Genomic DNA, 6696 nt, shown 5'->3' with positions numbered 1-6696 from the left:
GCAGGTAAGAGATTTCAGGTGCTCAAGTGCCTTCCCGTGATAATAATTTTTATTCCACCGGACCTCTTCAAAGCAGTGAGAGGTCACACTGGGCTAAGAAGCATAGGTAACCTTCAAGGACCCCTGGAAACTGACCAGTGAAACATTTCAACAAATTAAGGTATCGTCTATAGCCTGACTCGCTGGCAGTGACATAAGGGTTTGTTTTGAGTTTGGTTTCGTGTTTTGAGTACAGGGAATATGGTAAGGCTGGATGTGCCCAGCATGATCTTTTACACGAAAGTGACAGCAGAGGTTTGGTGAGAGAGCTTGCCCTCTCCTGGCCCCACTGAAGCTCCGCTGCTAGCCTGGCACACACTGCCTGCAACAAACCTTTCCTCCAGCCACCTTCCTGGGAATGGTTTTTCAGGCTACACAGCAGGGGCGTGGATGGTCTGTCCTCATGACACACGGCTTCCCCGCAGTCCAGCCCACCTCTCTCCACCTGCCCGATGGCCAACAGTGCCAGTGATTGTGTTTGTGGCTTGGGAGTGAGCGCTGAGGTCTGTAATACTTCAACACAGCTCTGGCAGCCTTCTAAAGGTTCCAGTGAGAGCAGCTCAAAAGAAGAGGTTGAGAGAAAAAGAACAAAGCAGCCAGGCTTGGAGGGAATGAGTGAAACCTCCCTGGCTTCTGGAATTCACAGACTGTGGGAGTCTGGCTGAACCCCAGGAGACGTGAAAGGTCAAAGTCTAAGCCGGGGTTTATGTTACTGTAGACATGACAGCTTCTAAGTGTTTGAGAGGGCAACGCTCCTGGAGAGGCGCGGGGCCAGCCCTCAGCTTCTCCTCCCCCTCAGGACTCCTTCCCCTAAACCAGGTGGCTCACCCGCAGGTGTCCCCCGGCCCCCTTCTACCTCCCTTGCCTTCCTGACACATGGCCAACTCCTTCCCATCCTCTGGGGATCAGCTTCAATTTCCCATCTCAAAGGGACATTCTAGGGTCACTCTAAGTTGGCCAGCCCTCTCTATAATCCCTGTTGGGATAGTCTGCTTATTTACTTAAGAGATCTTTTTTAAAATGTTTATTTATTTTTGAGGGTGAGGGGAGCGACAGAGAGAGGTGGGGACAGAGGATCTGAAACAGGCTCCAAGCTGACAGCAGAGAGCCTGATGCGGGCTCGAGCTCATGAACCATGAGATCATGACCTGAACCCAAAGTCAGACACTTAACCGACTGAGCCACCCAGCCACCCAAGAGCTCTTATCACAAGTTGTAGTTAAATATGTTTCTTATTTATTGTCTGTCTGCACTTCCAAACTCCGAGCTTCAAAAAAAGGAAGGACCAGGTGTGAGTCAGCAGTGTTCCACTGAACTTAGCACCTCTGAAGGGGTAGGTATCCAGAACTGTGAATTCACTGCATCACTGAGTGAATGAAATGGCACCTCTGCCCTACAGCAGCAGTCCTCAAATGTTAGAACCAGCAAGAATTACCTGGGGAATCTTATTAAAATTCATATTCCTAGGCCATACTTCTTGAGATTCCAATTCAGTAAGTCAGGAGAGGGACCCAGGAATGAGCATCTTTCAAAAAATTTTCATCTAGAGAGAGTGAGCACAAACGGGGGAAGGAGCAGAGGGAGAGAGAGAATCCCAAGCAGGCTCCACACTCAGCGCAGAGCCCAACACAGGGCTGATCCAACAGCCCTGGGATCATGACCTGAGCCGAAATCAAGAGCTGGATACTCCACCAACTGAGCTACCCAGGCGTCCCAGGAATGTGCATCTTTAATAAGCACCCCTGGTGAAGCTGACACAGGCACATATGGGCAGACCGGGCTGTGAGACCCGCAGCATGGCTTTGGCTCCACTGCAGACGCATGGCTGAGAAAGAAACTTTCACCACTTGCCATTTCTTTTACTTCCTGTCCATTAAGCACATAAAGTCCAAAAGTGTATGCCCTGGAGCTGAGGGAGCTGCACTGAGAGGGTGGAGGGGTGAAAGGAGAAGGGCATGTGCTTATTATTATTAGAAATTAGAAGCAAACACTAGAGTTAATAATGCACTGTGATTACCCAGCATATCGGCACCATTGTTTGCATCCATTCATTGGCTCAGCAGACTCACCCACCATATGACCTGGGCACTGACCTTGGTCAATACCAAGGGATTGACCTGATGCATAAGACCAGGGGATGTGCTGATTAATAAGACAAAACACTTGAAATCAGGGAGCACCCAGGTGGAGGCAGCAAAACCCAATAAGAGTAAGAGCAATGTGTGAGGACAGCTCTGGGAAAGAGAAGTCAAGTTGCTCCACAGAGGAGGTGGCATTAGAACTAGGCATGTTCATCTGGGGCATACATGGCCAGGAAGGGGGACTAGTATAGGGCCAAGATCAGCACCAATTAGCAATGACCCCAGTGTAGAATCCATTTGGGAGCAAGCAGCAAGAAATATGTCTGGAGACATGGAGAGCATTTTCCAAGATCAGCCTTGACCTCCTCGGGGGTTTTCAGATGCCAGCCCACAAATTCCATCCAGGCCATGGCAGGGTCTTCTCTTGCCTGTCCAGGATTTAAAATTTTTAAATTGGAATATTTTAAGGCAAAGAACGCTCCTGCTTCCTGCTGCTCTCACCATGCCTTACATTCAACCCTCTTCTTCCATCAAGTCAGCTGCCCAGCCCCAGGAGGCATTTAGGGCTGCCCCTCTTTCAAGGAGAGGGGGTTCAACAGAAAGCAGAAATCAGAGTAGGAATTTGGTTCCCTGTGCATTTTTATGAAGATTGGTCTGGTGATATGTGGTAGACAAACTATAATTGGAAGATGAAAGAATAGCCAGGAACTTCCTCAATGGCCTGGCCCAACTTTCCCCCTATGTTCTTGACTGTATACCCTCAATATACTTAGAAATCACACACATGTCTCATATCTCATACCTAATACAGTATGGGTGTAAATAATGATTCCATACTCAATTCCAACGTATGGGGTTTTCCCTCACACCAACAAGCAATTCTTTGACATCAGCTGGATGTCCTATAATCCAACTCAATTCTGACACTATCTACCCTGAGGGAGCATCAATCAGATCCAACAGGTTAAGGGCTCAGTCCCACCAGACTGCCCCACCCCCAACTTCAGATGCCAATCACAAGTGCAGGTTATCTGTCACCTGTGCTCTGACCAACCAGCATGTAGATCAGAGACTCTAATGACCTTGATTCTAACGAGCTTGGGCTCGATTAATTTGCCCACAGAACTCAGAAATATTTTGCTTACTAGATTACTGGTTTATTATAAAGGATGTAGCTCAGGAACAGAAGTGATGCACAAGGCAAGATATGGGGAAGGGCACAGAGCTCCCATGCCCTCTCCGTGCCCACCACTTTCCTGGTACCTCCATGTGTTCACCAGTGCAGAAACTTTCTGAACCCTGTCCTGTTGAGATTTTATGGTGGCTTCATTACTTAAACATGATTGAGTCATTAGCTTATGGTGGTTGATTCACCCTCCAGCCCCTCTGGCCTCCCTGGAAATAGTGGGTGAGACTGAAAGGTACAAATTACCTGGTGGCTTCCTCTGGCCACCAGCCCCCACCCTTAGGTGACCCAAGTGCATTCCAAAAGTCACCACATTAGCATAACGAAAGACATAGCTATCACTCTCATAGAGGGGAAAATCACAAGGGCTTTACCTCTGGGCCAGTAACAAAGACAGAGATCAAATACATATTTCATATGATAAATCACAATACCACAGTTAAGACATAGAAAGAAGAATTTAAGTGAATGAGCCCAGGATAAAATGACACTACTTTTAAGGCTTTCCTTTTGTTAATGATACCAAAAGACCTTTTCACTGAAAGGAATTATTACGAATGCTAATGTTTTTAGTGAGTGCGACGGGATTGATGTTTTATTATATTTGTGCTATCTTCATATTAACATTTTGCAGTTCAGTATTTAGAAGATCTGGTTTTAAGTGCAAATTGCTTTGATGCTTGATTCTTATTGCTTTCAGAACTGAAAAAAGATACCTCAGTAAGGTACAGACATCCAAATGAAAAAAGTGTTTCATTGGCTGTGCTCACTAAAATATTGTTTCAGTCTTCCTCACCAATTATACAAAGGCTTTTGTTTGAATCCAGCTAGTAAGTTTCCATCTTCTCTTGATGTCCATCGGTTGTTCTTGTGTGTTTTATGTTTTTAACCAGAAGAGTTTGAAAACCACTCAAACTCTTCATTTGGAAGATGTTTAATTAGGTTGGGCATTAGGTAGGCCAAGCGTCAATGCTACATTTTCTTGCTGTTTGCCTCTGTTTGCATTATTAATGCTATCTTCTCAAAGTAGTTTCTTCCGGCGGGACTCGTTTTTAAGCCATGTGTCTATATCTTCAGGGTTTATTTAGTGAAAACAAATCATAAATTCATTTAACCTGGCCAACCAGTGCTGCAGAAGGGCAAGTTGCACAGAAAGCAGAGGCGTGAGTGCCAATCCCTCCAAGTTGAGAGCCCCTGCTCTGTCTCAGGCCAGTGTGGCCAGGTTGGTCAGTATGTGACCTTGGGACGTGACCTCAGACGGCCTGACTGACAGAGCAGGGAGTGGCCAGTACCCATCACATAGTAACTACTAGAAAATGCATTGTCTTTCCCATTGCTTGAAGTTCTAGAAATTCTAATACTTTCCGGCCACACTTCAGAGGCTCATCTCGCACAGGGCCTGAAGGCCTACAGGCCTCTTTTGGGAGATACCAGTTTCTGATGTGAGGAGATGCAGACAAGATAAATGAGAAGGTATCTGGGGTGGGGATCCATCAGGTGTTGATGGGGGAGGGGGGCAAGGAATAAGGAGATCCAGGATGTCTAGAGTTTCCAGCTGGGCCGGCAGGTTGGTGGGGTATTCAGTCTGACAGGCAGCATTTCCTGGGAAGCTCAGGTGCCTTGTGGCCTTGGCCCAGCATGGCCTCCCAGGCCCGAGGAAGATCCGAAGGCTGGCTCTGTCCCCTGCTTCACTTGAACTCTATTCCTCTGTTCTCCCCTGCCCCCACCCCAAATCACTGAACAGACATCAAAATCCTAAGACCTGGGTTCCAGTCCATACTTAGCAGCCATGTGACCCTGGGCACAGCTTTCTCATCTGCAAAATGAAAATAAAGGAATGAACCCCGCTTGCTTCACAGGATTATAATGCAGCTCATAGAAGACAAGTCACGGGCACATGTGAAGGCTCTGAAAACTGCAAAGCACCATATAAACGGATGGCATTATTAAGATCTTTTGGTATCTTGTGTGCACAGTGATTGATGTACCAGGCAAGGCACATTCCCTCACTCCGGACTTTGTTTTTCTGGGACACATTCTAGGAGGGTGTGTAGCTAGGTGGTGTAGGAGGCGAACACCGGCATGAGTAACTTATGGGCAGTGTGCCCGCATAGCTGAACATCCTAAAATACCACTGACCTCAGGTCTCCTGAGACTAGAGGTGGCCTGGATGGTGAGAGGCTGCTGGGGGGTCTGGAGCCAAGGAGCAAGGCCAAGGCCATTGGGAGCAGGACTTGGCTTCCATGGGAGCTCCCTACTCTGCGCATTTATTCCTTCAGTCGCTCTGAAAGAAATCTAAGAAGCTGTCACGAGATTGAATCATTGTTTGAAACTGGGAGATAAAACCCCTTATCATGGCAACTTTGGTAACTTGAGGTTTGGCTTGCTCAGACCCCAGGTATAATCAGTCTGTTAACATATTTACTGGATCCCCACACAGAAGGATAATACAGACGCACACAATGAAAGCACTAACAATCTGATTGGGAAGTCTGAACTCAGGATAAATGGATAGCAGATAGATAATAGATGACAAATTAATGATAGTGATGAGAATTATGATAAATTCATGATAGACAGAGATAGATACTGGGATGGAGGATTGGACAGAGAAGTACAAACCTGAGAAGATACTAACATCAAGATAAGAGCAATTTAGGGAGTCCCTACAATGTGCCAGGTACGACCTGCCAGGTAGCTTCAGATATGCCCTCCCACCTGTCAGTGCTGAATTCTTCAACAACTCTGAGAGACACCATCCTCTCTGTTTGTCAGAAATGGAAACTGAGGCCCACAGAGGCTTAAGTAACTTGCCAGAAGCCACCCAGCCAGCCCGTGTCCTTTCATCTAAGTTTCACTGTTCCTGAGTCACAGGACTCCCCACTCCCACCGCCAACCCCAGCTCTGAATTGTCTTTGTTACCTGTGAGCCTTTTGTTCTATGTGGGAACATCTTGGAAACTCTGAGAAAAGCCACAAACCACTTTCCATTCATGGAGAACCTGAAACCAGCTCCTCAGCCATTCCTGTTTCGGCCGCCTTCAAGGTTCCCAGGTGAGAGTGAGGCCTCTCGGGAGAGATCAAAGAGCTTTCTCTTCAGGCCCACAGAAATGTCCGCAAGGCAGGCCAGGCTCCGGGGCACACTAAGCAAACAGGTTTGGAGCCCGGGGCTTCTATGGGGCCTTGCACGCCGATGCCCACCCGCTCCGTCCTAACTCCTTGTACTCCTGGTAGCTTCATTTGCTCTCTCTCCTACCTCTCTCCTGTCTCAGCACCTTGTCACCTCCAAGACCAGCAGGGGTCTGGACAGGAACTTGGCCATGGTGTCAGGAAGGCAGGAGGGCCTCAGGGCTTTTTGCCACAGCCTCTGCTCTCTCCAGGGCCCCTCCGT

The sequence above is a fragment of the Crocuta crocuta genome, unplaced genomic scaffold, assembly GCF_008692635.1.
Source record: "Crocuta crocuta isolate KB4526 unplaced genomic scaffold, BGI_CrCroc_1.0 scaffold131, whole genome shotgun sequence".
Taxonomy (NCBI): domain Eukaryota; kingdom Metazoa; phylum Chordata; class Mammalia; order Carnivora; family Hyaenidae; genus Crocuta; species Crocuta crocuta.
The sequence above is the reverse complement of the archived record's forward strand: the minus strand, read 5'-3'. Positions refer to the sequence as shown.